This window comes from Delphinus delphis, chromosome X, assembly GCF_949987515.2.
Source record: "Delphinus delphis chromosome X, mDelDel1.2, whole genome shotgun sequence".
Lineage (NCBI taxonomy): Eukaryota > Metazoa > Chordata > Mammalia > Artiodactyla > Delphinidae > Delphinus > Delphinus delphis.
The window spans coordinates 88,598,699-88,625,272 of record NC_082704.1 but is presented as its reverse complement, the minus strand read 5'-3'; the positions used below and the strand labels follow the sequence as shown (position 1 = coordinate 88,625,272).

Sequence of the window (26,574 nt, the reverse complement as noted above, 5' to 3'; positions counted from 1 at the left end):
CTTTTGGAATAAAGTCGCTACTCTTTGCCTCAACACCTTGTCTCCCGATTTATTGGCCTGTCATGCGGTGAGCAGAGAGAGCTTGGACTTGGTAACATGGTGGAGGAAAGTGCAGCATTTATTGTAAGGTGCCATACAAGTAGTCCAAGACAGCTAATGCTCAAAAAGCCCAAACTCCCCAATGGGCCTCAGCAAAGCATTTTTAAAGGCAAGGTGAGGGAGGAGGAGTCCCAGGGTAAGTGATCAGCTCGTGCACAGTTCTCTGATTGGTTGATGGTGAGGTAACAGGGGTTAACATTATCAATCCTTAGGCACCAGTAGATCTGGGGACTACATGCTCATGGTCATCAAGTAGTTAATTTCTTCCATTTTGTGGGGGTTTTTGCATCTGTAAAACAACTCCAGAAATGTGCAGCAGATACTATTATCTAGGTACTTCAGACAGGAGCTAAAGCAGAGGATATGGGGGAGGGGTCTGTCCTGGGAAGACACCATAGGGGCCTGCTTGGTCACAGTAGTGATAAAAGAGTACTGGTTAGAAAAATAAGCAAAGATAGCCAGGAAAATGCTAAAAGGAAGAGCAATGAGAGAGGACTAGCCTGACCACACATGAAAACGTAATTTTTTTAAAGTTACTGATTAAAACAGTGTGATACTGGTGTATGAGCAGACAGACACACTAAGAGACTGAAATAGAAAGTCCAGAAATAAATACAATATATATCAGGGAATTCCCTGGCAGTCCAGTGGTTAGGACTTGGCACTTTCACTGCCAGGGCCCGGGTGCAATCCCTGGTCAGGGAACTAAGATCCTGCATGCCACGTGGCACAGCCGAAAAAAAAAAACCCAAATCAAAAACAATATGTACCAGAATTGAGTATACAATAAAGGTGGAATCTCAAGTAGTCAGGGAAATATGAACTTTATTTTAAAAACTGCTGTTGGAACAACTAAGGCTGATATCTGACATCTGGAAAAACATACAGCTAAATCCATTCCTTACAACATATACCTGGATGAACTCCAAATGGCTCAAATACCTAGATGTAGAAATTAAAATAATAAAACTAATTGAAGAAAACTGGACAAATTCCTTTATAACTTTGCAGCAGGGATGACCTTTTATAAATGACTCAAAAATTGATAAATTTGGGCTTCCCTGGTGGCGCAGTGGTTGAGAGTCTGCCTGCCAATGCAGGGGACATGGGTTCGTGCCCTGGTCCGGGAAGATCCCACATGCCACAGAGCGGCTGGGCCCATGAACCACGGCCCCTGAGCCTGTGCGTCCGGAGCCTGTGCTCCACAATGGGAGAGGCCACAACAGTGAGAGGCCCGCATACTGAAAAAAAAAAAAAAATGATAAATTTGACTATATAAAAGTTAAAACTAAAGCATAAAAAAACAAACAAAATCAAAAGACAAACTGCAAACAGAATAATGTTTGCAATTCTTATCGAAGGCAAAGGACTAACCTCCCTAATATATAAAAGCTCCTTTAAAAGGGAATTTATAAAAGACCAACCACACCAATAGAACAGCAACAGACACATACACAATTCACAGAAAAAAGAAATACAAATGGCCCTAAAACACACAAAATACTCTCAACAACAATTATAATAATTGGACAGTATAATTCTCACTCAACAGATTAATTAAAATTCATAAGTATTACAACAGACTTGATATGTTCATGTGATACATTCACATGTGTGTATAAACTTATTCACTGTAGCACTGTCTGAAATAGCAAAAGACTTAAAACAACCCATGTGTCCAGCCTTATTGGACTGCTTAATAAACCATAGTATATCTGCATAACCACAGCTGTAGTAAATAAGTAAATAAAAAAATAAGAACAAAGAATTTATCTATGTCCTGACTTGGAAAGTTCCCTAGGATATATTGTTAAAAGTAGAACAGCAAGTTGCAGAAAAATGTGCTACTTTTTTTTTAAAAAAAAGCTTTATTGAGATATAATTCATATATCATATAATTTACCCATTTAAAGTGTACAATTCAGTGTCTTTTAGTATATTACATTATTAATTTTTTAAATTGTAGTAAATATATACATATATAATTAAAATTTCCATTTAGCCATCTTAAGAATATAATTCAATGGCATTAATTACATTCACAAGGTTGTACAACCATCACCACTATGTATTTTTTTTTAACATCTTTATTGGAGTATATATAATTGCTTTACAATGTTGTGTTACTTTCTGCTGTATAACAAAGTGAATCAGCTATACATATACACATATCCCCATATCCCCTCCCTCTTGTGCCTCCCTCCCACCCTCCCTATCCCACCCCTCTAGGTGGTCACAAAGCACTGAGCTGATCTCCTTGTGCTATGTGGCTGCTTCCCACCAGCTATCTATTTTACATTTGGTAGTGTATATATGTCAATGCTACTCTCTCACTTCGTCCCAGCTTACCGTTCCCCCTCCCTGTGTCCTCAAGTCCATTCTCTATGTCTGTGTCTTTATTCCTGTCCTGCCCCTAGGTTCATCAGAACCATCTTTTTTTTTAGATTCCGTATATATGTGTTAGCATATGGTATTTGTTTTTCTCTTTCTGACTTACTTCACTCTGTATGACAGACTCTAAGTCCATCCACCTCACTACAAATAACTCAATTTCATTTCTTTTCATGGCTGAGTAATATTCCATTGTATATATGTACCACTTCTTTATCCATTCATCTGTCCATGGACACTTAGGTTGCTTCCATGTCCTGGCTATTGTAAATCACCACTACGTATTTCCAAAACTTTTTCATCACCCCAAACAGAAATTCTGTAATCATCAAACAATAATTTCTCATTCCTCCTCCAGTCCCTGGTTACCTCTATTCTATTTTCTGTCTCTATGAATTTGCCTATTCTAGGTACCTCATAAGTGGAGTCATATAATATTTGACCTTTGTATCTGGTTTATTTCACTTAGCAAAGTGTTTTCTATGTTTATCCATGTTGTAGCATATATCAGAACTTCATTTCTTTGCATAGCTGAATAATATTCCATTGTATGGATATACTTGACTTCTCCTCTCAAGCTATAAAGGTCCTAGATATCACCTTCTTCCAAGATAAGGCTGTTTCTTATACATAGAAAATCTGTTGTTTAGTGTAGCCACCTTGATTTTTTTTTAATTTTTAAAAAATTAATGTTATTATATTTTTTATTTTTGGCTGCATTGGGTCTTCATTGCTGTGCACAGGCTTTCTCTAGTTGTGTTGAGCGGGGGCTACTCTTCGTTGTGGTGCACGGACTTCTCATTGCGGTGGCTTCTCTTGTTGCGGAGCAAGGCTCCAGGCATGCGGGCTTCAGTAGTTGTGACACGTGGGCTCAGTAGTTGTGGCCCGTGGGCTCTAGAGCACAGGCTCAGTAGTTGTGGCGCATGGGCTTAGTTGCTCCGTGGCATGTGGGATCTTCCCAGACCAGTGATGGAACCTGTGTCCCCTGCATTGACAGGTGGATTCTTAACCACTGTGCCACCAGGGAAGTCCCTGTAGCCACCTTTATTAATTGATTATTTTGGCTAGATTTTCTGGATAACTTGCTGCAGCTTCTACATCAGCAGTTGGTTTTTCACCTTGCAATTTTATGTAATGGAGATGGTTTCATTCCTTAAACTTCATGAACCAACCTCTGCTGTCTTCAAACTTTTCTTCTGCAGCTTCTTCACCCCCTGTCAGTTTGTAGAATTGAAGAGAGTTAGGGCCTTGCTCTGGTTTAGGCTTTAGCTTGAGGGAATGTTGTGGCTGGTTTTGTCTTCTATACAGACCACTGAAGCTTTCTCCATATCAGCAATAAGGCTGTTTAGCTTTCTTATCATTCGTATATTCACTGGAGTAGCACTTTTAATTTCCTTCAAGAACTTTTCATTTGTATTCACAACTTGGCTAACAGTCTGGTGCAAGAGGCCTACCTTTTGGCATATCTCATGCCTTCCTCACTAAGCTTAATCATTTCTAGCTTTTGATTTAAAGTGAGAGTCGTGGGACTCTTCATTTCACTTAAACACTTAGAGGCCATTGTAGGGTTATTAATTGTCCCTATTTCAATATTGTTGTATCTCAGTTAATAGGGAGGCGCAAGATGAGGGAGAGAGATGGGGGAACGGCTGGTTGATGGAACAGTCAGAACACAGACAACAATTATAGATTAAGTTCATCATTGATTTGTGGCTCTCCAAAGCAGTTGCAATACTAACATCAAAGATCACTGTTCACAGATCACCATAACAAATATAATAATGATGAAAAAGTTTGAAATATTGTGAGAATTATCAAAATGTGACATGGAGACATGAAGTGAGCAAATGCTGTTAGAAAAATGGCACCAATAGACTTGCTCGAGGCAGGGTCGCCACAAATTTTCAATTTGTAAAAAAAACGCAACAAGTGAGAAGCACAATTAAGCAAAGCACAATAAAACAAGCTATGCCTGTATTTCTAGTCGTTTTAATTACATATGCTAATTAGAATTCTTAACCCTTAGAAACCTTAATTGATAGTGAAAACTAAGTAAGCACTTGTGAACTATCTGTTACACCAGCATTCTCTATATTGGCAAATTTACAGATACATTTCATAATTTCTAGAAGCATGTTCTTCCTCATAGTAAATTTTTCAATAAGTTACAAAGCATGTTTACTGAAAAACCCAAATATCTTTCATTCCTTTGTAAAAAGCAAAAGTAGATAAACCTTTGTTCAGTAATTAATATTTCAATATTTAATCTTATTTGGAAATAATCTGTATACTCAATGAACATCCATCATTTAACTTAACTTAGTCTTGCTCTAAGGTTTCAAGTTACCAAAAAGATTTTAGAAACTATTTTTAAGTAGACATACCATAAAACATAATTGTTGTAGAAAAGTTAATTTATAAACTTTTATCTTAATTACATTCATTTAATTCACTTGTTCTTAACAATTATGTTTAGATTACTCATAAAAATTTCATGAGACATTGAACAGATAACCATCATCTTAAGTTTTTTTGTTTCTTGCTAATGAATTCTCTAACAGGGATAACACGAACTTATTTTACTAGTGAACTTGGGTAGAATAAAAGTTCTGTGTCTGCATTATATTAAATGCTGATAACTCGGAAGACATGCCTATTTTAATCAAATCAACAAACTTAAACCAGCTTTTATTTACTTAAGATTGTCCCAGATCACATGAACTTGAAAAACATTTAGGTTAGTTTCTATATTTTTGAGAGTTTTAGGCGTACTTGATTTATATAAGTATTCCTTTTTCTTTAAGCCAATTAAATAAAGTTCACAAATTAATTTTGGCAGTACCATCCAGAGGTGGAAAAATCACACATCTATAACATATCTGTCCGTCTATCTATCTATCTATCTGTCTATGTATCTACCTATCTGACATACAGAAACAAAAAGACAGATGCAAACAGAGATGTTATAGCTTTTGCTGTAAAATTTTAGCCATTAGGCACGTACAACAACGCAAAACTCACTAGTTTATAAAAGAACAGTTGGGTCCGAATTGTGTTTTTGGCAGATGGCATAAGTTAAAGTTACCTGCTCAGATGGCTAAAGTTTTTTACTAATATTAATGGGGAAGACATTTAAGATTTTCATTCCCTGGTATCCAAATAGCCCCTCTTTTTTTCTTTTCTTTTCTTTCTTTTTTTTTTTTCTTTCCACTTCTTATAAGAATTACCTCCCTATAGTTGGCATTTCCAAGAGATGGCTCTGGGTTCCTAGAGAAGACAAGGTAGAATATTTACATCTCAAAGGCACAGAAGAAGGATGTAACTTTCTCCAAGAAGGATTTTGTTTCCTTAGTCCACATCTTTTATGATATCTACAAGCCTTTTGAGATGAATAGGGGAGGTTTTGGGTTTGGCAAAAAGGATAGATGGGCCTTAAATTGCTTTTAGAGCTGCATTTCTGTTCTTATACTCAATTAGTAAGACAAGAAGAGTTGTTTTTAATTCCTCAAAGAATTGGGTTGCAATCTGAGTGATATAGGGGCTGATCCAACTACATTGTCTTCAATTTGCTTCTTTACATCAGGGAGATTTCCGACTAAGATGGAAATCAAAAGATTCCTATCAGGGACTTCCCTGGTGGTGCAGTGGTTAAGTATCCTCCTGCCAATGCAGGGGACATGGGTTTGATCCCTGGTCCAGGAAGTTCCCACATGCTGCAGAGCAACTAAGCCTGTGTGCCACAACTACTAAGCCTGTGCTCTAGAGCTCACGAACCACAACTACTGAGCCCACACGCCACAACTACTGAAGCCTGAACACCCTAGGGCCCGTGTACCATAACTACTGAACTCACATGCTGCACCTACTGAAGCCCACACACCTACAGCTCGTGCCTAGAGAAGCCACTGCAATAAGAAGCTCGCACACCACAACGAAGAGTAGCCCCTGCTTGCTGCAACTAGAGAAAGCCCGCATGCAGCAACAAAGACAAAAGAAAAGATTCTTGTCTTAATCAACCAGTATGTAATTTTCTGGTCTACCTATCTTAGGGTGGAAGGTCTAAAAAAACAGTTCCTATCAAACTCTGAATATCAGCTTCCAATATGGCCAACTTCTGACCATAGAGCTACTTAAAAATACTCTATCAAACATCTTATCACTTTCAGTCAGGACAAACAGTAAATATCCCTGGAAGTGTTGAACAACTTTTTTTTTTCCTTTTTCTTTTAAACCAAAGGCATATCTATCAAATGACTCAAAACCAAAACCAATTAGCCCTTTATGACTTACCCACGGATGCAAGAGGTGTCCCCACCCCATAGAGAACGCAAAAGATACTATCCGCCCAAGATCTAGGGCCATGCCCAAAGACAACCAAAAGAAAGATACAGACAAGTCCCCTGAGAGCTGGCAAGTCAGTAACATGCTAGCTGCAAATGGGGTGCAACCCACATTCTGTCTGGCCATATTTTCAGTACCCCCAACCTGACAGTTGAGCCACCTGCATAGGCAGAACCCAAAATCTCCATGGCCTGAGCAGGCAGAAAGCCAAGCCAAGTTCTCAGAACATACAATGAGAAAAACAGGAGAACAGTGGCTGTCCCTGGGAGGGAAAAGCTCAATAACTAATAGGTACCCCAAAACCAAATTTTAACCAGCATCACAATCCAAAGAACTAAGTCTTACAAATGCTTTCCTCCTGCTAATCTGAATTTGGAGAGGAAGGGACAACATGAAATTTTTACCTTTCTCTCTTGACTGGGAACTACAGACAGAGAGCTGACTTTGGTAAGAATTCTTACCCTTCACTGGCTTCTTCCAGTTTTCCAGGATTCCATCTGCAGGCTCTGAAGCAAGTAGTGTATCTCAGTGGGTCCCATCTGTGTTGCCAAAACTGTGGGGGGAGGGGCGGGATAATTTTTCTCTAGCACTCTAGGTTCTTGTGTGAGACCCCATGTAATAAAAAGATTAACAGGAGAAAAAGGGAAGTTTAATAAGATGTATATACCTCATGTACACATGGGAGATACCCAGGAAAACTGAGTAAAATCCCCCCAAATGGCCTAAGCCATCACCTTAAATACCATCTCCAGCTAAAGACAAAGGAAAGATGTTGTGGACTGGGGAGGTCAGTTATAGGAAGTTATCAGGAAAAGCACAGTAAACAAGGGGAAGTTCGTTATGCAGATTCAAGTCAGGTGCCTGCTCCACTGAGTTTCCTGTGATTTAGAGTCATCCTTCTCTTTTAGGTACAGAGAGGAAGATACCCCAACAAATGGAAATTTCCCTTATAAATGTAAATTTCCCTTAAAAAAGGGTAAATTCTACTCTGCTTTCAGAGTTTCTCCTGTGTCTGCAGCCTCTCAAAAATAACCAGATGAAAATAATCTTTAGGCCTAAGAGGCATATTTTGAAGAGGCATATTCTGCTATTCTTCAACACTAATAAAAGCTGTTGAGGATGACGAACAGGGTAGGTAGATATGGGAAGTAAGACTTCTCATTAGGTATAACTTTTTATATTGTTTTTAATGTTTGACCATTTTTAACTTATTGCCAAAGCAAAAAATTCAAGTCTTATGATGTTCTAAATTTACTTACAGCAAGAGACCCATTAATGAGGTAGAAACCTACATATGTGGAAGGGTGAAGGGGCAAAGTAGACATGACTAATAAGTTATCCACTCTGCAGTTAGTGAACTATTTCTATAAGTCCAAAGTGAGTAAAGAATAATTTAGTTACTTAATTCATTCTTTCAAACCATGTTTATTAAGTTTTTCCTTTATGCAAAGGACAGGAATGTCAAATTATGCTGATTATTTTTTACCTCTAATGTTTATATTAATATAATGATAGTTGTAAATAGCACACAGCATTACTAATAATATTGTTAGAAAAAAAATTCAACCAAGTAAATTTGAAGATCTAATTGGTCTTATTTAATGATTCATCCCACTTAGCAACTAGAAATACACTCAGAGGGGTTGTACAAAATGGGAGGTTTTTATAGGAAGAAAGGTGGGGCAAGGGAGCTATTAGCAAAAGAAAAGAAAGGGTTATTTTTAGGGCAAGACCTCTCCTTTTGGGGAAAAGGGAATTGCAAGGGTTTTATCATGCAGATTGCCTCTTCTTCCTCTGGGGGATGGAGAGGGCCCAGCTGGTAGATTACCTCATTGGTGCTGACCAGAAAATTACATACTGGTTGATTAAGATTACATTTGTGGTGAAGGTGGAAATGACAATTAGTTTAGGTATTAAATCTAGGTTTGGTTTCATGGGCTTTAGTACAAGTGATGCCATTTTGGACCTATGGTTTTTCTCTTTAACAATGCTATCTCTCTCTTTTTCAAATTACAGTATCCCGGGATGTAAAATAAAATAATCTCCGTAGGAGAACAGTGGTTGAAGAAAGTCAATTGCACGAGGAAATAAATGAAATAAAAAATAAAGCCAAATTTCCCTGGTTCTGTCTGGAGTAGATAGCCTTGCTGGAGAAATTAAACTCACACTGTCTCATACCTCCTTCCAAAAATGTCAGGTTTTAATGGCCCAGGAGCAGGAAAAGGAGACTGGGAAGCCCTTTTATTGTAACCAGAAAGGCCGAGAGCAAGAGAGAAATCATTCATTTTCCAAAGAAAAACACAGAAGAAGAAGACAAGGTTCATAATAATGTCACCCAATCATTTAACAAAAGGAAAATGAAAGCAACAGTCTTCTCAGATCAGTAAACACGCTATTGTTAAAGAGTATAAAGAAGAGAACATTTTTCACATGAGTCAGAGATGGTGGAGTAAGGAAATAACTCTCAATCAGATATGAATCCTTAAAGTCATAGACAAAATTTGCTGCAGCACCTGGCTAATCAGAGGCTATACAAAGCTTGTTTGTCGGTCCCGGGAAAACTCCGTCTGTGGCTTATCTTTTCTGGCTAGTTTCTCTATAACTCAACACACTTCCTCAGGGAACTAAAAGCAAGCATGTGACCAGCACAGTCAGCCCTGAGTATATCAGGAGACAGGAAAGCTGCCAACAGCCCCATTCCCTGATGTCAGTCTTCCTGCCCCTAAGCAGATTTCAAAACAACATTTCTCACTCCAGAATATCTAGTGCATTCTGACAGTTCATGGAGCGGTGGAAGTGGGTCTGTTCTTTGAGGGTGTTTTGAGAGTACATCTCTTGCACTGAGTTTTGAGACCCTACATTCAATGGAGAAACATCCAGAACATCAGACCATTAAAAACAAACATACAAGACAAAACAAAAAAAGACCAGCCTTTTCAGCAATCTGCTATGCTATAATCACCTGGCTGTGTCTCCAGGGCTAGGAGCTGAATGGGATCATACCCCACCCGGGGCAGGCAGCCAATTCATTTCCTCTGGATTTGAACCCTTCCCCAAATTAGAGCACGCGCATGCGTGTGTGTGTGTGTGTGTGTGTGTGTGTGTGTGTGTTTAAGCCATTGTCATCTGCACTGGGAAAACTAAGTATTAAGAAGGAAGCTTGTCTAAAGACCGATATAAACTCAGAGTCTTTGTTTCACCTATAGTTGGATCCAGATAGTCCACAAATGGAGGTGGGAGAAGGTGGGAGGGTGGGAGGGTGGGAGGAGGAAGTTGAGCTGTGCAGGTTTAGTCTCTCAGTTGAAAAGTCATATTGGAGGAAATGCAGATCCCTCAATTCTATAAGGTGCAGTTAGTAGAGTTCATTTCTATCTTCTCATACTCATAATTATTCTAGCATTAGATGAATTTTGAAAATCGTTGCAAGCATTAAAAAAATATCTAACTTAGTGCCATTATGCTTTACTTTCTTATAACAAGGTAGTTAGCAGCTTGTTCTTTAACAGATACTCTACTTTCGTGGTGGGGCAGATTTGTTTCTTTTTGCATAAAAAAGATTTCAAATGTTGACATGCAAGGTATCATTCTTGTTATCATTGAAAAATGAAAAAGATAAACATACCAATCTTCTGATTTTAAAAAGCTATTTTAAAGCAATTTGAGAGTTGTTTTAAAACCATTTTGAAGCTATTGTATAGGATTTAAATGACTGGGTGAAATGGGATTTTTATCTTATTTATGATTTTCTCTATTTTCCAAATTTTCTATGACATTTAAAAAAAATTTAAAGCAAAGTTCATGTTCCTATAATTTAACAGTTATACAAGGATTGTTGCAAAGAACAGCAATTCCCCAGTCCCACAAGCCCGTATCTCCAGAGGCAACAATTTTCAACTCTTTTAACTGACTGTATTTACCCCGATATTTCCAAATATTCTTGATTTTGTAGTTTCAGGCCCTACCTATTGACTTCCCTCTATAGTAAAAGAGGATTTACCTCTTTCATACAGGCATGACTCCCGTTCCACTTATGGCCATTCTGTCAATATAGTCACATTATCATTTTGGCTAGATCAATTAGGTATTTACATCCCTATGACTATATAAGTCCTGCTGACCACTGAACATGTGGTTTTGTATACAGAAGATTATATGTTTTGCTTTACAATTTGAAGGGAAAAAAATAATTTACACTGACCACTTTGGAAATGTAGGTCATTCATCTGTATACTGTGTTACTCAAAGACTGGGAATTTGAGAGAGCTTTTTGTCTGACCATCCATCCGGCACATTGCTGGCACTCAGTACATAGCTGTAGAATGAATGATTAAACATGGGCCTTCAAGTGACAAGTTCAGTCTGTTCAAGACACTGATTATTTGACCAAGGTACACTATGTGAACACGCCATTTGAAATCATCGAAATGGTCTTTACTGACATTATAGCTGTGTCAAAGACTTTTTTTGTTGTAATCACATTCCTTGTTTCCCAAACTCATGTGGGCAACTTTCCCCTCACCAGAGAGCATATTTCAGTATGGAAAAGCAGGCTTCTAGTTTTTTACATACTGCTCATTTCTTCCCACATGGTGCCAAAAAACCACGTGATTTAATCACACACAGAGCTTTTGATTTTCTTGCAGTGCAGCCGAACTCTGGTGGTTTGGTTGTTTCCCACGGATTATTTTCCATAAATACAGGAGGGTGTGGATTGGCATCAGGTTGAACCTGCTCCAGGTACACCCCTCCCACTTTGCTAGGCTACATCGTGGCTCATCAAATAACCACTAGTGAACAAAACCTCTCTCCTCCTATAGTATGACTTATCAGTTAGAACCCGAGCAAGCTGTCAGGCAGCCCTTCCTCTTCCTATATGTGCTGCATATTTGCTAAGCACTGAGTCATACTTGACACTTCAGTGGTTTCACCTCACTGTAAAGCAAAATACCAACCTAGTACGTGATATTATTTTTACCAGTAGCGAATCTGCTTTTTCTTCGAGCATCATATGTAGCATCAATTTTGAACTGGCTTTTATAAGCTTCCAGAAGTAATGTGATTTATGTGTGTGTTGGCCACAAGAAGGGCAACTTTGAATTGTGCCTCTTTAGGTTGGTCTTTTCTCTATCTTGAGGTATAAAATTCATAATTTATGTAATGGGAAGCATTATTTTATGCTTTCCTTGAAGAAACACAATAAATTTACCAGGGAGGTCACTCTGATTTGAAAAATGACAAGAGTTTCAATGTCTTCATCCCACTATTTAACAAAGTTACATAATAGACTGTGTCCTGGGGAGGTTTAAACAGATCACAGGTCCAATAAAATCCAATTTTCAGATATTGCTCATTATAGTTCCAAATCAAACTTTTCTTTTTCAACTACTTGTCAGAAATCATCACTAACAGATTCACTTGTACTGGCCTTTACAGACTCACAGTAAAAATTAAATTGGAGTTTGTTCATTATATTTATGACATTATTTTAAGTTGGAGCATTTATAACACTATTTTCATCGAACCACTTGTGAGTCATTGACCCATTTATATGAATTGTGGATCAATAAAACAGTAACTATGAAAAAATGCAAAATTTACAAATGTACTCAATAGCTTGGAAACAATGCGAGGTAATATTAGCCAAGCCCCAAAATGCTGTTAACTTAATGTCAGCAGTGATGAACCAGCTAAAATGGTACTTGCAGAATATGTTTATCCAAAGATATACAACTTCAGAAACTGAAAGGAAGCATGCCTGAAGCCAGATTTAGGGACTGGGTCCACACCACTGGTTAGTGGGAGAATGAGCACGCTATGAGCACAGTAAAAGGACCTAGACCCTTCGGCTACCCGCTCCTTGTGTTAAGATCTAGCTTTTCCCCACTGCCTCATCTAACAGCCTTTCATCACAATGTTAACAACTGTCAAGCCAACAGGGTACCTTAAACATTGCTGAAAAGTTAACCTTTTGGAAGGATCTGCTCAGACATCTTCCCTACTCACCACTCTTCCATCTCCCACCTATACTAAAAAGGCAATGTTCATTAAGAAAATGCAGTTGACTGGAGATTATCATAGTAAGTGAAGTAAGTCAGACAAAGACAAATATCATATGATATCACTTATTTGTGAAATCTAAAAGAAATGATACAAATGAACTTATTTACAAAACAGAAAGAGACTCACAGACATAGTAAACAAGCTTATGGTTACCAAAGGGGAAAGGTGGGAGGGAGGGACAAATTAGGAATTTGGGAGTAACATATACACACTACTATATATAAAATAAACAACAGGGACCTACTGTATAGCACAGGGAACTATACTCAATATTTTGCAATAAACTATAACAGAAAAGAATCTGAAAAAGAACGGATATATGTATGTATCACTGAATCACTTTGCTGTACACCTGAAACTGACACAACATTGTAAATCAACTATACTTCAATAAAAAATAAATTTAAAAAAAAAGAAAGAAAATGCAGTTGACCCTTGAACAATACCGGTTGGAACTGCATGGATCCACTTATAGGGTGACATTTTTCAATGGTAAACACTACAGTACTACACTGTCTGTGGTTGGTTGAATCCCTAGATGTGGAGGAACCTTGGATATGGAGGGCCAACTATAAATTGTATGAGGGTTAACCCCTGCTGTTGTTCAAGGGTCACCTGTGATAGGATCACTGTGAAAATAACAATTAACCTTACATTTCAAATTTGATGAAAGTGGATGAACAAAATTGTTTCAGGACTTTTTCCTCTGAAGCCCACCTCCCCATCCACAGACCCACTCCCCCCTCCCTCCTCACCCCGTTGTTCCACAGGGATCTTCAGTGGCCTACAATGCACAGCTTTAGAAGCATCGCACTATAGTGCTTTAGTTTTTACTTTTCTCATTTTCCTTTTCTTCTTTCTTTTCCCTAAGTTAAGGTAGACAATATAGATCATAATGAGATATGTGAAGAGACTGTTAGAAGATTTAGGAAGGTCCTCTTTGAGGGAAAAGAGGAAGTTAGTGAGCAGCATGTCAAGGGATTATGGAGCTGACAGGAAGGATGCTTATAGAGGATGCCCTCTATCTATTTCCCAATCACAAGTGATAGAAGGACCTCAGAGGTAACTCAGTTCCATCTCATTTTACAGATGAAGAGCCCAGTTTCTGAGGATTTTTTAAGGTCATGTGATAAATGTCGTAGATTGTTACATTAATGGCCCCCAATGAATCACATCTTCTCCTGGTATCCAGGTTCTAGTATAGTCTCCTCCAGCACTTACTCTGGGTTTGATCAGGTGACTTGCTTCAATCAATTGGACATTAGCAAATGTGACACAAGCAGAGGTTTGATCAGCCTTCATGGACTGGGGCATGCCTTCTTGGAACCCTGATACCCCTGTGCTGAATCATCATGCTGTGAAGAAGCTAGGATGAAAGGCCACATGGAGGTGAGTCCAGGGGCTCTTGTCCACAGCCCACAGCAAGGACCTGACACGTAAATGAGGCCATCTTGGACACGGCAGCCCCAGTTGAGCCTTTAGTTGACGGCAATAGCATGAGTGACTCAGGACATATCAACGGAAGCACTGACCGGCTAACCCACTGAATCAGGAGCAATAATACATCATTATTGTCTTAATCCTGTAAATTTTGGGCACTTTGCTTCCCCATGATAGATAGCTGACACACTGAGTTACTGGCATAGTGAAGACAAGACCCAAAGCCACTTCAGAGAACATAAACTCAGAATTCAGACAAACTTGGGTTCAACCCTAGTTCATTCACTGACTAGCTAGACGACCTTGGGTAAGTTTCGGAAATTTTCTGAAGCCTCAGTTGTTTCTTCCATAAAATGGGAATAATTATAACTACCTGAAGGCATTTTCATGAGGATTAAAAGCATTTACCAGCTTACATGTGTAGGGGAGGGAAAAAAAGTTTAGTGATTAGTAACTCAAAGGGATAGCTATAGCATCTTAACAAAGAACAATTAAATTTGTAGAGAAGGGACAAGACAAAGGAAAAGAGTTTTAAGCTTCCAAGGGCAGCAGACTGTGGGAAGGTAAATATATGGGGGAAACTAATGGAAGATAAAGGCTGTTTCCATCAGGTTTGTTGTGTAGATTCCTCTCAGTGTAATCTCTGAGCTGATAAGCAGCTTCACTGAAGGTGATTGAGAGACAGAGTCTGCTTTTAGGCAAATGAAGGGGAGGGCAGAGAGCTTTTTTTCCCAGGCATCTGATGTTTCTCAATTGCCTTCAGCTCCAAATTATCCCTATGCCAAAATGGCATATTTTGGGGTGGCATACTGTGATCCCCTACACGTGTATTAGGCTTAGAACAGTGCCTGGCACATAGTAAGTATCCAATTCACATCTGTGAGTATTAGTATTGGAGTATTAGTATTAGTAATCACCCTTGTAAGGTACATGGCACATAAATAATAAATACATGGTGGCTATCATTACTTCTCTTCTGAACTTTTCCTGTACTCTTCTTGTTTCTATCTCTTGTGCAACTGTTATCATTATGTTGCCATTTGTTATGTACATCCTCTCCTTGCTAGCTTATAAATTTCTTTAGGGCAGGCTGTGTCTCACTCACCTTTGTGTAGACCCTCCATATTGATGTGTTAAATGACTAGGTGCTTGTAAAATAGGCCATTGATCATAACATTACAGTTTCTGTGGCGAAACACTATTATACTGTGAGCAAATATGTTTTAACAGCAGCCTTCCCTACAAGAGAATACAATAGGATCTGGCCTTCTTCTAATGCAATACAAAATACGCACTTAATTAAGTAGATGTTTACTGATATCACTAGCTGATCCAACCAACAGTTGTCTTCCTTCATCAGAGAAGTATAAATTTATTAATTTTCCCTTTTTGTGGCAGTGGAGCTATATTCTAACTATAATGTGGTTTGATACTTTCTATATTTCTGTCTAATCTAATTTCTATAAGAAATACTTCAAATATGGATAGGTAAAAATGTATTTCTCTTTCCTCTAAAAAATAGATTATACTAGCATACTAATGAAGATAAGTTGAAAAACAGTAGAATTTTAAATCAGAACCGACATTGTATGTCATGCTGTTTTGCTTCTAATGCAACAAGATGTTTTGTGCTTTCAATAAACGCAGACTGCATAGTGACAACAGATGTAGTAAACATAGAAAATACAAAGATACATTTTGTCATCGTGAGCTTCAGACTGTAAACAAATTAAAAGGCTCCTATATTTGGCTCCTGAGAAGGCAATAGTAATACTTTGCTTATTAGGTTAAAGAATTTTATTCCTATCCAAAGGAAAAATGAATTTAAAACTCAAATACAATGACAAAACTCATATAAACTTGATTCTACACTCTACGTGAGTACATGTAGAAACGTACACATAGCTATAACTACAACCCCAGCAGGAGCTGCAAGATCTGGGAGTCAAGAGACTGGAAAGAATTATAGAAACCCATCCAAAATAAAGGTTGCTTTACAAGGTCACCCACTGAAAGATGGTTTATTAACTCTACAGCAATTAAAACAAAAAAGAAAACAGAGATGGCCCCTGTCCTGAGGGGATTAGAGTCTGAAAAAATGTAAGCAGAGATGTCTCAGGTATTATTAATAAGCTATGTCAAAAATTAAACTAAGGTGCTCACTTCGGCAGCACATATACTAAAATTGGAACGATACAGAGAAGATTAGCATGGCCCCTGCACAAGGCTGACACGCAAATTCGTGAAGTGTTCCATATTTTTGCACATATATACAATGGAATATTACTCAGCCATAAAAAGGAACGAAACTGAGTTATTTGTAGTGAGGTGGATGGACCTAGAGACTGTCATACAGAGTGAAGTAAGTCAGAGTGAAGTAAGTGTGCTAACATATATATGGAATCTTAAAAAAAGAAAGAAAGAAAGAAAATGGTCAGAAGAATCTAGAGGCAAGACGGGAATAAAGATGCAGACCTACTAGAGAATGGACTTGAGGATACGGGGAGGGGGAAGGGTAAGCTGGGACAAAGTGAGAGAGTGGCATGGACATATATACACTACCAAACGTAAAATAGCTAGCTAGTGGGAAGCAGCCACATAGCACAGGGAGATCAGCTCGGTGCTTTGTGACCATCTAGAGGGGTGGGTTAGGGAGGGTGGGAGGGAGGGAGATGCAAGAGGGAAGAGATATGGGGATATATGTATATGTATAGCTGATTCACTTTGTTATAAAGCAGAAACTGACATACGATTGTAAAGCAATTATACTCTAATAAAGATGTTTAAAAAAATTAAACTAAGAACCTTCTATCATTTTAGATTTACATAAATGGTATCACACTGTACATATTGGGCAACTGGCATTTTCCTCTCAATGTTATATGTTTGAGATACATCTGTATGCTCCATAGTACAAGTATACTACATTTGTTTATCCATTCCATTATTGATGGACATTTACTTGGTTTATGTGTCCCTTCTTAACTCTGCAATCACTAATGTCAGGAGCTAGAAATCAACCCCAGTGTATTCACACCTGAGAAATCTGAAATGTTAGAAAACAGAGCTTTTTATTCACCCAGAGAGCCAGTGGTCACATACTACCCAGCAAGCTACTGCATATCCTGGTGTTTGTGTGAAGAGTTTCTCTAGATTATAGCACTAGAAGTCAAATTTCTGAATCTTAAAATACTAACGTTTTGGGCTTCCCTGGTGGCGCGGTGGTTGGGAGCCCACCTGCCGATGCAGGGGACACGGGTTCGTGCCCCGGTCTGGGAAGATCCCACATGCCGCGGGGCGGCTGGGCCCGTGAGCCATGGCCGCTGAGCCTGCGCGTCTGGAGCCTGTGCTCCGCAACGGGAGAGGCCACAACAGTGAGAGGTCCGCGTACCGCAAAAAAAAAAAAAACAAAAAACTAACGTTTTAAATTTTATTATATGTTGTCAAATTGTCCTGGAAAGTGTTTGTACCATTTTATCTTCCCACCACCAGTGTAAAAGTTTACTTTTTCCAAATTCTCACCAACATTTGGTATTTATTTTTGTCAAACTAATGGGTCTGAAATGGTATCATTGTTTGGCTTTTGTTTCTTATTAACTGCCTTATTGAGATATAAGTGACATAATAGATTGCATTATGTAAAGTGTATAAATTGATGTTTTCATTGATAAGCGATGACACTCATAAAACCATTGCTGTATCATGACAAGCAATAATGAACATATCTATCATCACTGAACATTTCCTTGTGCTTCTTTGTTATCCTCCCGTTTCTCTTACCCTGCCCCAAGCCTCAGTCAATCACTGATCTACTTGATATCACTATTGATTAGTTTGCATTTTCTAGAATTTATATATATAGAATTATACAGTATGTACTCTTTTTTTATCTAGCTTCTTTCACTCAGCATAGTTATTCTGAGGTTCATTCATGTTGCTTGTAATTCATTTCTTTTTATTACTAACTAGTGTTTCATTTTATGGTTATACTAATTTGTTTATCCATTCACACGTTCACTGATAATTGGGTTGTTTCTAGCTTTTGGCTTTTACACATAAAGCATTTATGCACAAATCTTTGTGTGGACATAAGCTTTCATTTCTCTTAGGTAAGTACCTAAGAATGGTGTTACTGGGTCATATGGTAGAAATAGTTTTAATTTTATAAAAAATTGCCAAACTGTTTTCCAAGCAGTTGTACAATTCAACATTCCCATCAGCAGTGTATATGGGAGTTTCAGTTGCTCCGCATCCTTATCAACACTTGATATGGACAGACTTTTTTGCATTTTAGACCATCTAATATGTAATAGTAATAACTCTTTGTGATTTTTACATTTCTCTAATGATTAATGATTTTGAGCATCTCTTCATGTGCTTATTTGCCAGCTATACGTCTTTTTAGGTGACGTGTTTGTTCACAACTTTTGCCTATTCTTTTGTTGGGTTGCTTGTCTGCTTATTATTGGGTTTGAGAGTTCTTTATGTATTCAGAATACAAATCCTTATCAGATATGTGATTTCTAAATATTTTCTCCCAGTCTATGTCTTATATTTTCATCTTCTTAACCATGTCTTTTGAAGAACAGAAGTTCTTAGTTTTCATGAAGTACAATATATCTTTTTTTTTTCTTTTTTGGATTGTGTTTTTGTACTGTATCTATGAAAGCTTTCCTTCATCCAAGATCACAAATATTTTCTCCTATTTATCTGCCAGAGGGGGGAAAAAGATATATTAGGTGGAAGACAGCGGAGGAACATCTTTAAAGTACTGGAATATTATATCAATTGAGAATATCTGTCAAAAGCTAAGGCAAATAAAGACTTTTTTGAACACAAAGACCTGAAAGAATTCATTACCAGCAGACCTGCACTACAAGAAATGTTATAGTCCTTCAGGCAAAAGGGAAATAACACTAGTTGGAAAGTTGGATCTGCATAAAGGAATGTAGAACACAAAAATCATATATAAATATATATATATCTCTACACACATATATATATATATATATATATATATATATCAATGAGGGCATACTGGTTTTCCATTGTTGCTGTAACAAATTACCACAAACTTGGTGACGTAAAACAACAGAAATGTATTCTTTTACAGTTCTGTATATCAGAAGTCTGACACGTGTCTCACTGAGCTAAAATCAAGGCATTGGCAAATCTGTGTTCCTTTTGAAACCAAGCAGGGCCCTGTGGGGCTCCTGGGCACAAAAGCCTTTCTGTGTCCCCCATTTCTTGATTACAGGAAATAGGCTTCATTCAGCCTCCATGACCTTCCTGAGTTCCAAAGGGCAGGTTCAAACAGTTGCTAATCAGGGAAGGGAGGGGATGCAGAGACAAGGGAGACAAGCTAGGAACAGTCAAAAAACAATAGTACAGCCTTGGGGCAGGGTCCTGGTTCTCCCTCAAGGGATACACAGAACAATATCTTTGAGCTGTTTTGCAGACACTGAAGCCCCCACCAGGTGGGAGAAGTTAACTGTTTGCTGCCCACAATCAGTAGACCCCAGACCGGTTGTAACCAGAAGGTTGATGATGCTGACTGCCACCTACCTCAACACCAACCAATCAGAAGAATGTCCACGAGTGACCACGCCCTCCTCTTTGAACCATTACTATAAAACTTCTCACTACCTCCTCCAAGTTGGGGCACACAGTTTTGAGGGCATTAGCCCTCTGTGGCCCCCTCTGCCTGGCAAAACAATAAAGTTATTCTTTTCTACTTCACCCAAACCTCTGTCTCTGAGATTTAATTCAGTGTTGGACTACAGAGGCTGGATTCAACTTCACTTTGGGGGGCTCTAGGGAAGAATCCATTTCTTCTAAGAGCTAAGGACTACCCTTAGCTCTTAGAGCTTTCAGTCCTGGCATATTATAACCCCCTACATCTCAGAATCTTCTCACACTGCCATTTTTCTGATTCACTCTTTTGTTTCCCTCTTCCACTTCTAAGACTCATGTTAATAGATTGAGCCCACCTAATAATCAGGATAATTTCTCCATCTCAATGTCCTTATTCTTAATCTCATCTACAAAGTCTCTTTTGCGACGTAAGGTAACATATTCACAGGTTCTAGAAATTAGGACATGGACATTTTTGGGGGGCCAATGTTCTGCCAATCACAGTGGTAAACATGAAAGACTGCTTTCTTATTTAAATAACTTTAAAAGATATTTGGCTGTTTAAAGCAAGGATAAAAACAATATGTTATGGGATTTATAACATGTAAAACTCAGATATATGACAATAGCGCACAACCCTGTAGGGGAGAAAAAGGAATGTAATGTAAGGTTCTAATACTGTATATGAAGTCATATACTGAAAGTATTGAAGGGAGACTGTGACAAATTAAGCGAGGTTTCTAATTTTACCTAATATGAGAAATGCACATTGTTGTGCATTTTTCCTTGTATTGTGAATGAGGACTTCTTTAGGTTTCTATCAATGAAGGGAATTTGTAAGGTCAGAGAGCATGTGCATATTCAACTTTACTAGAAATTGCCAAAGTAATTGTATTCATTTATAGATTTGTTAGCAATACATGAGAATTCCTGTTTTATCATGACCTTACTTGGTGTTGCCAGATTGTTTAACTTTCATCAACTTCATAGGTTAGAGTATGATATCTCATTTCATTTATTAAGCATCTTTTCATACCCTTCTACATGTTTACTTATCATTCAGGTTTCCTCATCTATGAAAGGCCTATTGCTCTGTTTTATTTTTATTTTTTGTTGGATTTATGGGAATTCTTTATATATCTGTATACTGACCCTCAGTCAGTTATATAGATTGTAAAAACCTTTACTTAGTCTCTGACTTGTATTTTCATTTTGTTTATAGGCACTATTTTGTATAGATTTTTATTTTAATGCAGTCAAATTTATTGATATTTTCTTTGAAGGTTTGTATTTATTTTTATGTGTTGCTGAAGAAAACTTACATTTTCTTTTGAAAGTTTCAAAAGTCTTCTTCTCACATTTAAGCCTTTAATTCACCTGGAATTCAGTTTTGTTTAAGGATCAAATTGTTTTTTTATTTCCATTTGTCCCAGTTGCCCCAGTATCGGGCCAGTCTTTTGCTTTTGACTTATAATGTTACTTCTGCTATATATCAAATTTCCATAATTGTTTGGGCCTGTTTCTAAATGTTTACTATGCTCAATCAATCTATTTATCTATCTCTGACTATTAGCACACTGGTTTATTTTACTATAGCTTTGTAATAAGTCTCAATATTTGGTAGGGCAAATCTTACCTCCCTGTTCTTCAAGAGATTTGAGGGTATTCTATAAAATTCATTCATTGTAGACAGGAGAATTTATTCTCTTTATTGTAATGTTTTTTGATTGTAAATGAGCACTTACTTGCTTAAAAAGTATCTGTCAGTTTTCACCACACCTAGAAAAACGTCTAAATCCCTTACCCTGACCCGCAAAGCCCTCTGTGATCTGTCTGCAACACATTCCACCTTTTAGCTCTAGGAGTTTTAGAATTGGGTTGTCAAATTCCAAGTAAATTCATGTTTAGTTTTGTTTAAAATTGTATTTGCATTTGTAGATTTCATCTATTCTGCAATGCCATAGATTGTAAGACACATCATTATTTTATGTGCCATTAAGAAAGAAAAATCGCTTCCCATTAAACTATGACATGAGGATTTCTTATCACATTACTTTTTATTTTATACTTATTGAAAAATCTCCCTTAGACTTATTTAGATACATACTTTTATTGTATATTTTTTCTTGTTGGTCCATAAAAACGAAAATATAAGTGAAATAAATTGGTTAAGATATCCTTAAAACTTCTTGGCATTCAGAGTTTGACTTTTCTGAATCACTATAAAACTTCAATATCTGTGTTTTTTCCACACAATAATAGCTTCTGTACCATCAAGGACATTGGTAATGCAGTATTTATTATAAGAATAGTCCACCCGCTGCTGTTTCTGAAATGTTCTTCCCAGCCACAGTACCAAAACATAATTCAGCTTCACCTACTTTTGAAGTATCTCGCCTTTCTTGGGTCCTTGACTGTTCTTGGCAAGAAATTATGCAGTTTCAGTCTTTCTTCTAATAAAAGAGATTTGCTTCCTTGATATCAAATTTATGCCTCCTGCTCTGTTTCTGCATCTTTCTGCATGCACCATAAATTTTCATTTTAATGCTGAATAATAATATTACCATTTTAGGACATTTGAAACAGCCATTAAACTCAACACATGTAGTCCAAAAATGCACATAACTCAATTGAAATGACAAGAATATTAACAGCTATGATGAAAAGTTTATTCATGCTCAGACAATGAGAGCTACTTCACAGTCTTTCCTGGGGAACAAGATGTAAGAAACCATTGGTTGTAAGATACATCCCAATCTTAGAGATGCTTTAAAAAGTATGTTTATAATTGATGAACTATGGTCTTTGTAGTGCAATTGTTACCTTAAAAAAATAGAGTTATAGAATTCTTAAATATCATAAATGGAGATTTAATATGGGTCTTCTTTTGGTCTTTTAATAATGTTTAGCATTTTTTCTTATAATTTTTTGCTGTTATAAATGCTATATTTTATACAATTGCATTTTATAATTGATTATCGGGTTTAGGAACATTACTTTTGTTTTATATTGATTTTCTATTCAGTAATCCTGCTAAACCTTCTTACTAACGCTATAGATTTCCTTAGATTTTCTATCCAGATAAATAATGTTGTCTACAAATAACAGCATCATTTCTCTCCCTTGGCAGTCTATGCTTCCTAATTACTTTCCCTTTCTTGTTTCATTGGTTAGGACACTAATACAATTTGGAATAGATGTGGTTATAATGAACACATTTGTCTTGTTTAAAAGTTAATGCTTCTTAAATTTCACCATTAAACAAGAAGTTTCCTCTGGGTTTTTCAAGTTAAGGCCATTCCCTTATATTCCTGGTTTGCTGTAAATTTTAATGCCGAATCAAGTGTTAAATTTCATCATACACCTTTTCTACTAACATGACCATATGGTTCTTCCAATTCACTCTGTTAATGTGAATCCCACTGATAAAATTTTCTGATTTTGAACAATCCTTGCGATCCTGGAATAAAGCCTAGATAGTTGTAATACTTTTTTATGCAGGGTGTCATTTAGTTGCTATTATTTTATTTAGAATCTTTGAATCCACAATTAGATGTAACATTAGTCTATAATTTTTCTTATACCCCATAAAGTAAATTAGGTAGCTCTCTCTTTTTCTATTTTCTGATACAGCTTGCATAAAACGAGTTTTGGGGAATTCATAAAACTTACCTGTAAAACTGTCTTAACCTGGGACTTTGGTGGAGGCAGATATATTTTATTATCAATTAAATTGGTTAGTAGTCTGCTCAAATTTTCTATTTCTTCTTAAATCAACTTTGTGTGTGTGTATATATATATTTATTTATTTAAATTACCCACCCCCTATTGTTTCTTTTTTGTTCCACACTGTGTGGCATGTGGAATCTTAGTTCCCCAATCAGGGATCGAACTTTTGTCCCCTGCATTGAGAGCATGGAGTCTTAACCACTGGACTGCCAAGGAAGTTCCTTTAATTACCCATTTTATATGTTCTTTAATTTATTGGCACAAATTTTTTAACAGTATTATCTTACTATTTTTAAATTTCTACAGTAACTTAAGGATAGTTACTTTTTTTTCTCACTGTTGTGGCCTCTCCCGTTGTGGAACACAGGCTCCGGACGTGCAGGCTCAGCGGCCATGGCTCATGGGCCCAGCAGCTCTGCAGCATGTGGGATCTTCCCGGACCGGGGCACGAACCCGTGTCCCCTGCATCTGCAGGTGGACTCTCAACCACTGTGCCACCAGGGAAGCCCAATGATAGTTACTTTTTATTCTTAATTTTATTTCACTCAGTTTTTCTTGATCAGTATTTCTAAAGATTTGTCTTTATTTTGTAAAAAAAACTTTTTCATAAGTGTTTTGCATAAAAATATGTCTGTTTTCTTCCCCTGGGAATTAATTTTGTAATTTTTCAGTATCTTTATTGTTGTTTTCCAATTTAAAAAGTAATGCCTGGTCAATATTTTAAAATTTCAAAAGTAGCTGATGTGTTGAGGGTAGCAAATGACCTACTTGCTTATTTATTATTAGCTTGAAAAGTATGATCTTACAGCACATAATGTTTTAACACTTGTTATTATCAGGTATGATACATGTATTTTTTCCAAATAAAGATATCTTACTTAGGGCCAGGAAAGTATTAACCTTAATGATATCAGTTTAAACCTAAACAAAATTAATGAATTTGCTAAGTGTTATTTTGGCTCTAGACATCAACCTCCAATTTGCCACATACATTATATTCAGGATGAATCTTGCACATGCACTGCGTATAAAAATTTAACTCTGCTCTTTTAACTTTACTATACAGGTATGTATATTAAAAGTCTTCCTTTTTCTTGACTTGGCTTAATAACAGCTCACATTTCACCCTTAAATATATTGGTTTTGATTTTAATCAATTATGTCTTTAATGTCACTACTTTTCTTTCATCTTCAAAATATTTGGATTTCTCTTTTTTGGGTTTTGGAGCCCCAGTATACTCTCCATGTACACTGTCCTAGGTTCTTTAGAGCAATGGCCTCAGTTCTTCCTGTTTATGAATCTCAAGCCTCCAGCACAATGCCTGGACCATGACCAAAGATGACATTATCGATAACCACCACTCATATAGCAAGTGCTATATTCCAGGCATTGTGCCAAACATTTTGTGTGCATTATCAAAATTTGTTGAGATAATAATTACTTTTAAAAAATCAGGCCCTCTTAAATCAAAACCACAATGAGATATCACCTCCCACCCATTAGGATGGCCACTGTCAAAAAACCAGAAAATAACAAGTGTTGGTGAACATGTGGAGAAATTGAAACCCTTGTGCACTGTTGATAGGAATGTAAAATGGTGAAGCTACCAAGGAAAACAGTATGGAGGTTCCTCAAAAAAATTAATAGTAAAACTACCACATGATCCAGCAATTCCACTTTTGTGTATATGTCCGACATAAGCAGAGTCTTGAGAAGATCTTTGCACACTTATGTTCATTGCAGTGTTATTCATAATAACCAAGAGGTGGGAGCAACCCAAGTGTCCACTGACAGATGAATGGATACACAAAATATGGTATATACATACAATGGAATATTATTCAGCCATTTAAAAAATCCTGCCACATGCTACAACATAGATAAACCTGGAAGACATTATACTAAGGCGAAAAAACAGTCACAAAAGGACAAATACTGTATGATTCCACTAATTAAGGTATCTAAAGTAGTCAAATTCTTAAAAACAGAAAGTAGAATGGTGGTTGCCAGGGACTGAGGGGAGGGGTAAAAGGGGTGTTATTTTTCAAGGGATACAGAATTTCAGATTTGCAAGATGAACAAGTTCTGGAGACCTATTGCATTAGAATGTGAATATAGCTTACGTGAGAAAAATGTTTTTAAAAATGGTTAAGATGGTCAATTTTATGTTATGTGCTTTTTTATACCACAATTAAAAATTAAATCAGGCTTTCTGACTTTAATGAAGGATGAAGAAACTAAGATTCAGAAGGTTTTATGGTTCATCCAGGGTCAAAGAACCAACTTCAAAGCACAGATCAAGGCTTGAGAGTGCTAGAGCCACAGAATGCTTTCGCTCACTTTAAATTTTGATTTTATTTTCCTTAGAAACTGACAGAATTCGGTACGTACTAAAAATATCCTCTTTTAGACCTTTTAAAGGGGAAAGTAAACCTTTTCATGCTTATTTTTAGTCAACATGACATAATGATTTGTCTTCTGAAAAGGTTCACTTCTGGACAAAGGCAAAAAATGAATATTTTCAAAGCCAACATTCACTTTCAAATAAAGTGATAAGATAAAAATGAGTGGGTGAGATCATTTAAAATCTTCAAGTATCTTGTATGGTGATTTTTTTTCAAATTGAGGTGTACTTGACATATAACATTATATTATTTTCAAGTGTACAACATAATGATTCGATATTTGTATATATTGCAAAATGACCACCACAATTAGTCTAATTAACATCCAGGGTAATATTTTAAAAAAGAAAATCTAATAAACTGTCTGACATAGAATGCGTGACCTGTGCTGAGGAAATCAAAACATGTTCCTCCACCAGGACTTCAATCTCATTGGGTTTATATTAACCTCTCCCCACTGACTGCAAAGAATTG

At 37.0% G+C, this 26,574-nt stretch overlaps 1 non-coding gene across 1 annotated transcript; it reads left to right on the top strand.

Moving 5' to 3' along the window:
- Window positions 1-16,486: 16,486 nt before the first annotated feature.
- LOC132419102 (U6 spliceosomal RNA) lies at window positions 16,487-16,593 on the top strand. Its single transcript, XR_009518112.1, has one exon. It is a non-coding gene; the product is annotated as a U6 spliceosomal RNA (small nuclear RNA).
- The last annotated feature ends 9,981 nt before the right edge of the window (window positions 16,594-26,574 follow it).